Below are 9,833 nucleotides of genomic sequence, written 5' to 3' on the forward strand. Positions count from 1 at the left end.
AGGCAAAGAATTGAAAACAAGATAAAAAGGAAACAACAAAATAAGGGAGAGAATAAGAAAGAGTGAGAGGAAGAAGTAAGGAAGGTAAATTATCAAAAAACACTTATATAAACATTTAACATCTTTCATTCATTTTGTTCCTTTTCATTCTGGCCAACTGGTCTACCTTAATTTATTGAACTCAGATTCTTGTTTTTAATCTTTATGCCTTAAAATAGATGATCCCTCATGAATGTAATCCCTCTCATCTCTGCCTCTTATAGTCTTTGGCTACTTTCAAGGTTCAGCTAAGGTTCCATCTCCTGCATGGCTTATCCTAAACTCCCCTGATATTGTTATTCTGCCCTTACTCATTACCCATTGTATCACCTAGTAAAATAAAAGATGATTCAGGATGAAAAAAAATCATTTTAGCTGTGTTTCTGCAATGTCTAGCAATCAGACAGAGCTTTGAACATAGGAGGTGCTTAATAATTATTGGATTGACTGTGGGAGAGGGATGAAGAGATAGAAAGGATGTGCTTGCAATGTAAAAAAGAAACAAAAACAGCTGCCCACAAGTTTACAATCTCAGTGAAGAAAAAAGTTTTAGTAACAATTGTGCATTTATATATCTGACTTCACATACAAAGTAATGAGAGGGAAAGATAGCATGGAACATGTAGATATGTCAAAATTAATAGATCAGAAAAGTACTAGGGGATAACAGAAACTAATGAACTCAGTGGCAGTGTTTGATTTCATTTACTAGTGAAACATTTGTATTATATGAGGGTCATGAGTGATGAGCATCAAATCAATTCATGTGGAAGTATTCTTTTTTGTATGGAAAGGGAAATCTATAAATATGTATAAAAATATAAAAATTAATTTTAAAATAACCTTTAGATTTTTGTTTGTCTCCCCTGACCTTCAATCTCACAACTATTATCAGGGATTAGATACACTTATTTCTGCATATTGTCTATCTAATCTCTTTCCTTTCTCTACTTCTCCATTTTCAATGAGTACCAAAGCGTATTTTAAAAATTAAATCCTTTGGAGGTACTCAAAATGAGAATTCTCTCCTCTAAAAAAAGTATATTAAATATCGGTCTTTTCTGAAGGAAAACATTGTAGATGAGCATACCTTCTCCAGGTCACTAAGGAGGCTTTGAACCTATGATCCCATGATAGTTTTGCCCATAACAAGAATGGTTGTTTAGATTTACTAAATGGAAATGGAAGATTTATGTCCTATTGGGGATAAGTCACTTGATTTATCATGACCAAGCTTATATGTGCTAAATCATACTGAAGTATATTAAATATTTTTTAAAATTTTCATTGAGTAGGGAATTGGTCATTCAAATTAATGACTTCACCAGCAGCATACATTCCAAAATGCAATTGCAGCATGTGTATATACCATTTAATGTTTGAGATAGATTGATCATCACTATATCCCCCATCAGTATCAAGTAAACCAGGAATGTCATAGTGCACTCACCCTGTGACCATAAACTTGAGTTGTTATGATTGTTGGTAACAGTTGTATTTTAAACTATGAACAAGAGTTATTTTTACATAATGATCCATGCATTTCCCTAACAACTGATTTTGAAGGCCCTGTTGCTTCCAAGACATTGTTGTTAGAGGAAACACATATTGTTGTTACTGATAGAAATGCATGAATGGCATGTAAATATCTATGCGTGTTACAGCTTGAATGCATTCATTTATTATTGGAGTATCTATGCTTATCATCTTGTTGTGAACAAATGTGAACATTTCTTAGAGGGAAAATGTTATTCCAATGGTCAAATCTTCATTCTCATGTAATCTAAAATAAGATCAATCAAATAACCAAGTATTTATTAATTGTTATATGCTCAAGAGTAAACTAGGTGGTGAGGGGGAAAGAAATATCTCCTTGCTTCAAGGAGCTTCCAATCCAAATGGAAAGACAAGATTCATGTGGAACAATTGTGTCTAATGCAAGGTTGTACATAATTAAAGGTTCTTTCTATAAATGTAGAACATAAGAATTACAGGAACTCAGAGGAGAAGGAACTTAAGTAAAACTGGAACAATCAGGGAAGACTTCAACAAGCTGATACTTGAGCTGGACCTTGAGTGATGAATGTCATTTGAATCAGGAGAGGAAAAAGGGAGAGGACAAGGAAGTAAGGATGAGCATGAAAAGGGTAACTGCGAAGAGAGTGTCCTTATTCTAGTTAAAGGTACAGTCCAGGAAGAATTAAGTAATAATGTTATGAAGATGAGCTAGGGCTAGATTCTGAGGGTCTGAAAAAGCAGAGTTGTTTGTACTTGATTCAACAAAAAACAGAAAGCACTGAAATTATAAGAGGTAATTTGAGGTGCATGAGCATCATGCCAGATTTAAGGGTCATAGCGTGATAGGGAGTTCTATACAGATAGCTAAGAAAATACCAAAAACAATGGGAATAAGTATAAAAATTTATATTTGACAGTAATCAAACCAGACTGAAAAACAGGGATCCAAGTAAACAAGATTAGGGTTAGCAAATAAGCAATGAAAAAGGCCAAAGGAACAGTACTCAGAAGCTAAGTCACACACATAGAGCACAGAGTAAACAGATATCAAACATGAATGTGACCAAGAATGAATGGGTCTGAGCACATAGATATGTCTTAGAAAGTATTTGTCTTTGGTTGGAGAGAAAGCAGTAATGGTCAAATTTAGTTTCATAAATGGACATCTGAGTCTCTCCTGATTATAATAGTGTGGAGATATTCCATAAGTGCAAATCAGATACAAAAGTCAAATCCTTTTGTCTAGACACAAGTTAAAGAAAAAAGCCATTTATTTATTAATCAATCAGCTCAAAATTAGATTGCTTCTACGTACCAGGATAAGTACTATGTACTGAGTGCTAGAGATACAAAGGCAAAAGCATGGCCCCTGCCCTCAGCAAGCTTACATTATAATGGATGAGACAATATATAAACAACTATATGCCTATAGAACATATAGTGATGATGGGAGGTAATCCCAAAGGAAAGGCCCTAAAAACTGAGGTAATTGAGAAAAGACTGTTGCAGAAAGTGGTATTTAAGGTAAGTTCTGAAGGAAGCTAGGAAATATAGGCCTCAGAAATAAAGAAGAACATGCCATGAATGAAGGATATCTGTTAAAAAAGGCGGAATTAGGAGGTGGAATGTCATATATGAAAAATAGCAAACAGGCCAGTGTTATCAGTTCCTAAAGTATGTGGAAGGAAGTAAAGAATAAAGACAAGAAAGGTAGGATGGAATAAAATGTGAAAGGTTTTCAAAATCAAACAGAAAATGCTTCCGGTAAAGAGAATCATAGAGTGTATTGAATGTTTCGGGGGAATGTATCTCATGGTCCCACTTTCCCTTTAGGAAGCTCACTTTGGTAGTTGAGTGGATTATGGACTAGAATGGGTAGAGAATAGAGACAAGAGAGTGTAACCAGAAGGTTACAGAAATCTTTCTTCTCTTATCTAAGAAGAATTCACCAATACAACAAGCCATAGAATATATGATTTTAATTTCCCTTCATATTTCTTTCCTTTATTATCCTTTGATATATCAAGCAACTAGTCAGTTGGTCAAATAGCATTTATTAGGCACCTAATATGTGTCAGGTACTATTCTAAGCACTGGGAATATGAAGAAAGGCACAAAATACTCCATTTTCTCAAGGCATAGTCTAATGGAGGACGGTCTAATGCGAAGACAAGTATGAACAAGATGTATACAGGATAAACTGGATATGGTCTTAGAATGAAGGCCTAAGGTTAAAGAGAAATGGGTAAGACTTCTTGCGTAAAGTAGGATTTTAGCTAAGACTTGAAAACATCCAGGGAATTTGGGAGATTATAGCTGAGGAAAGTGAGCATTCCAGGCATGGGGAAAGCCAGTGATATGTTTGGAGTTGGGAAATAGAGAGTTGTATTCAAGAAACAGCAAGGAAGCAATTCTAAAAGGATGTCAGAGTATGTCTAAAGCAGTCGGGTGTAAGGAAAGTGGAAAGGTAAGAAGGAGTTATATTGTTAAGGGCTCTACAGATCAAACAAAATATTTTATATTTGATTTTTGGAAGTCAAAGGGAGCCACTGGGGTTTGTTGAAAGGGGGAGGAGGGTGATCTGATCAGACCTGCCCTTTGGGAATATCCATTAGACAGAAGAGTGGAGAATGATTGGAGTGGGGAGATCATTGAGGCAATTAGACTGATCAGCAAGTTAATACAATAAGTCTAGGCATGAGGTGATGAGGTCCTGCATGTGAGAAATTACAGTGTTAAAGAAAAAAAAGGAGTATATATGAGAGATATTATTAAGGTAGAATCAACAATATTGGAAATGGGAGAGTAAAGTTACTAGACAGTAAGGAATCTAATACGACACCTATGTTGTTGTAAGCCAGAGTGACTGGGATAATGTTATCGAAGAAGAATTCACCAATACAACAAGCCATAGAGAATTAGGTAAGAGTAATAGAGAATTAGGAAGAGGGGTAGGTCTAGAAGAAAGATAATGAGTTGATTTTGGACAAGTTGAATTTTAGATATGAGACTAAATAAAACAAATGATTTTTGAAATATAGCAAAGGACAACTTCTAGCAAATTGATAGTGTCTAAGTCCAACTCCCTTATACCATCTTAAAATAGCAAGAAATGTACCCTAGTAGAGTAAAAGTATGATAATAAATGATGATGTAGAAAAAAGTCATAGCAAGAAGAAATAGAAGTGCTTTAAAATTTACAAAAGCTTTACATACATTTTTATCTGGGTCTTACAACAACATTGTGAAATAGATGTGATGGCTATCACCATTTTCAATGTTAAAACTTTGACTTGGAGTGCTTAAATCAGTTTCCCAGGGTTTCCCAGATAGTAAATGTTAGAGGCAAGATCCAAATCTAGAACTTCCCTTCTCCAAGTTCAATTCTCTCCATGCGTATATGTTCTGTTTGTTTATGGAGGAAATTTGGATAGTCTAGAATTATCTGAACTACTCTTCCAACTTTCCAGAATCCCCTCCAAAGTACATAAAAAGAAGAAAAAAGAACAGAAAGAAGCTTCAAGAAAATAAATATTTTGCTGCTTTAAAAAAAGATCTAAATGCTTCAGATAAAAGAAACCTAAAATAATTGCAATGAGACACTCAAGTTGAAAAAATGTGGTATATGGATATAAAAGAATATTATTATACTGCAAGTAATGACAAAAGTACAGAATTCAATGGAACAATGAAAAATTTCTATGAAATGCTAAGGAACAAACAAATCAGAATCAGGACCCCAATATATGTGGCTAAAACAATGCAAATGTAGATAATACTAAAGGACAATAGAACTTAGATCAAATAAACTGATCAATATTGATTCCAAATGGCTAATATTGTAATACTCTTCCTTTTTATTTAAATAAAATGATATGCTTTAAATGTAGGCTGTTATGTTTTCTTTATATTATATCAAATACTATATTAAATAGTTTTGCTTAACTATTTTTTTTTGGGGGGGAAAGGATATTTTATTGGTAATGATATTTGTAAGTGATATGTCAAAATGAACCATTAAATATTTAAATAATAAATGTAAAGACAGTAATAAGGTCAAGAAACAAGAAAGATAATTGAAACAAAGTTCTATTGTGAATTTATAATGAAGAAATTTTTTTTAAATTTGTTTTGGCTTTTTTTTTGGAGGGGGGAAGGAGGGCAATTGGGGTTAAGTGACTTGCCCAAGGTCACATGGCTAGTTTTGTGTTAAGTGTCTGAGGTCAGATTTGAACTCAGGTCCTCCTGACTCCAGGGCTGGTGCTCTATTTACTGTGCCACTTAGCAGCCCCATAATGAAGAAATTTTTGAGGATAAGATGAAAGGAATTGGGCCTGATCCTTTTCTCTGCATGATAAAAAGAAAACAATAGGCTTCTATGTCACAATCAGAACTCTGGGAGAAAAACCAAGAGATAGGCTATGTTGGGACTAAGACTATGATTGATTCAAGACCTTGGCATTATACTGACTTGCCTGTATTATTAGAGTTCTTCTACTGATACTCTTCCTGTATCCATTCTCTTCTTAAAAAAAATCTATTCCCTCTTTACCCCCTATATCTGATAGCAATGAATCCAAAGGTGCCCAGGAGTAAACCCTCGACCCTAATCTTTGATGCCTCCTCTTTTATCCCCACTCATCTCAAACCTACTTTTCTAATGTCACATTCTTGATCTGCATGCACATTCCATCATGCTCTATAGAACTCCTGCTCCATAGTTTAAAAAACTTCTATTCATTTTAGATTTCTTCTTCTCATGTTCCTCCAATCAGGTATTCTCACAGCTCTGTATACCTTTGATGACACTACGTCAGTGGCCATTCTTGAAGTGCTGATTTCACCTTTCATATCCCCAATTCACTTATCTCAGAGATGAAATATGGCTTGGTCCCCTTTACTACTTTCAAACTCTCTCTCTACTTCAATTTCCTAGCAGCTTGTTTTCTTTATCACAGAATACAGATCCTGGTTGCTTCAATGATTGCAGTACCTGGCTCACCTGTCTCTCTCTGCATTAGTTCTTGCCTTTGTACTAGAGGATTTCAATATGCATGTATCTTCCCTCAATTAGCCTGATCCCTTCCCCTCCTAATTCCTCAATCTGCTTATCTCTTATGATTTATTCTTCTAGGCAATGTCAATTATGTACACGATTGTTCACGCTCTTGATCTTGCCTTCAGCCCCAAGTATTCTACATATATGATCAAATATTCTGAAATTTTTTTCTCAAACAAAATGCTGCACCAGTTTCTTCTCTCTCTTTGTTTTCTTCATCTTAAGATACTTTTCATCCTCACTGTTACCTCCAATCCATCTAGAGCTTAGCATTTTCCCCAGGAGGTAACTCCTGCTTTGATTATATTTTCCTGTTTTCCAAATTTTGACATCCAGTGAACCATTGCAATTGTACATGTCACCTCATACTCATTACTCTCTCATCTTATGCTTTGGTTCACACCTTGCCAGAATCCTATCTTAAATTACTTTTACCATTCACCCCCTACATTTCTACTCATATGCTACTGAATAGAGTTGGAAGAAGTCACAAAATATTTCTGAGTTCCCTAAAAATTTGTATTTGTTGTCCTCAACTGAGCCCCTACTAAGAAAACAATCATTTTGTTCCTCCCTAAGCAGTTCTATTTCATTCAACACAATGGCTGCTCAAAAACTTCTCTTCTTTTCTCAAGCACCTATACCCAGGGTGGGAACCCATGGCCTCAAGGATACACATGGCCTTGGGTGGAGCCTTTTGGCCAAGTCCAAGTTTTATAGAACAAATACTTTTATTAGGGGGATTTGTTTTGTGAGGTTTGGATTCAGTCTAAAGGCTGCACTTGACCTAGAGAGCCATATGTGGCCTCAAGGCTGCAGGTTCCCTATCCCTGCCCTATTCCATCTCTCTCCTTCATTCATACTTGAAGACCTAGCCTCACAATTTAATGAGAAAACAGAGACCCTTCACTACAGGTTTTCTCTTCTACTAATCTCTTCATCTCAGAAATCCCTGACATCATCCCTCCATCCAACTGTATCTGAAGAAGTAGAAAACTCCTCAAAATTTACAATTTATAAATTATAATTTTTTTGCCAATTTAAATTGTTTTTAATTTTTTAAACTATTTCAGAACAAGCTCTGTAGTTCTATCATCTTCCAAGCCCTCTGATCTCTTAATGTAGAAGCTGTTAAATCTTGTGTTATCCTGATCATGCTTCCACAATATTCAAATTGTTTCTTTCTGACTGCTTACAATATTTTCTCCTTGACCTGGGAACTCTGGAATTTAGCTACAGTATTCCTAGGAGTTTTCCTCTTGGGATCTCTTTCAGGAGATAATTGATGGATTCTTTCAATATCTATTTCTCCCTCGGATTCTAAAACATTAGGGAAGCTTTCCTTGATAATTTCTTGAAAGATAATGGGTAGGTTTTTTATTGATCATGGTTTTCAGGTAGTCCAATAATTTTTAAATTATCTATCCTGTGTCTATTTTCTATGTCAGTCATATTTCCAATGAGATATTTCACACTGTCTTCTACTTTTTCAATTTTTTGGTTTTGTTTTATAACTTCTTGATTTCTCATAAAGTCATTAGCTCAAATTACAAAATTTACAATTCCATTCTCTTCCATTTCCTGAAGATTAATCCCTCTTTTCTCTACTTAATCTGTAATCTCTTCATTATCTATGGGTTTATTACTCTGTTCTTAGAAAAGCACTCAAGTCTCTATAATTCTTAAAAAAAAATACTCTCTAGATTCTATTGTCACTCCTATATTTCTCCTCCATAAAGATCAGACCTCAAAGCAAAGGGAGATCTGGACACATACTATCCCTGACATATACTAGTTATGTAATCATAGACAAGTCAATTTACTCCTCAATTTTACACATCTCTCTACATCAGAAATTCAGAGTGAAGTAAGTAAAGTCAAGAAAGCAATATTCACTATGACTTCCACAGTATAAATGGTGGGGGGGAAATCACGGGATAATCAAAAGTGAATGTTGCAAAGTTATAAAGAACAACAATGAGATATAAGAAGACACCCCATTTTACTCCAATGCATATGTGGAAAGTCTACAAATATTGTACACTCCCTATGTTTTCAGACTTTTCCCCTATGCTGATCAGTTTTTCTACTCTGTTTGCCTTCTTTGCTTTTGTTTTTCAAAATATTATTTGTTATATAGGGTGGCTTTCCAGGAGGGGTAAGAGGAAAGAAACTGAGGAAAATTTTGGTGGTCATTAGATTGTAGGCTCCTTGAGGGCAGGGACTGTCTTTTGCAGCTCAGTAAAGTATCTGGCACATAGTAAGTTACTCATAAATGTTCATTCATTGATTGATGTAATAAAAATGGGATATTAATTGTTTTCAAAAAAATATGTGAAGGGTTAAAAAAAGAGGATCACTAAGGTGTTGAAAGAGATAAAATAGTAAAGAATTTAAGTTCTTAGAGGTACTTAGGTGACACAATGGATAGAGTAATGGATCTGGAGTTAGGAAGAAGAAAGAGTTCAAATCCCACCTCAGACACTCAGTAGTTGTGTGACCTTAGGCAAGTTACTTAATTGCTGTTTGCCTTAATTTCCTTATCTGAAAAATGTGGATAATAATAGCACCTACTTCCCAGGGTGATTGTGAGGATTAAATGAGATATTTGTAAATTGCCAAGCATTATATAAAACCAAGTTGTGGTTGTTATTGATACCAAGTGGACCTTAAGCATTTAGAGAAAGGGAAAAGGGCAGAAATGGATCAATATTGCAAAGGCAAAGACTGATACTCTTTTGAATTTTAATTCTTTAGGATGTCTTTCTATTTCTAGATTTTTCTTCTCTCTTTTCTTGTGGCAGTTTATTTTGCTTCTTGTGCGTTACTTGTTTGCTCTCTATATTTTTTCCTCTATGTTTTAGCCAGTACTTGATGGTTTTGATTACTGTTACTTTGTAATATAGCTTGAAGTCTGGAGTTTCTATTTCCCCTTTCATTGCTACTTCTTTCCATTATTTCCCTTGGCATTCTTTTATTTTTCTATATTGATTCTGTTAATATTTTTCAACCTCTATAAAGTATTCCATTTTCAAGATCTATAAAGCATTCCATTGATCATTTGATTGGTGTAACAGTAAAACTGCAATTTAACTTTGACAGCATTTTCATTTTTTATATTGACCCAACCCAGCCATAGACATTGAATATTTTTCCAGGTATTTAGGTTGTTCTTTCTTTCTTTCTTTCTTTCTTTCTTTCTTTCTTTCTTTCTTTC

Source organism: Petaurus breviceps, unplaced genomic scaffold (assembly GCF_028583685.1).
Source record: "Petaurus breviceps papuanus isolate PSGF00001 unplaced genomic scaffold, PetGlider_PUasm1.0 90775, whole genome shotgun sequence".
Classification (NCBI taxonomy): Eukaryota; Metazoa; Chordata; class Mammalia; order Diprotodontia; family Petauridae; genus Petaurus; species Petaurus breviceps.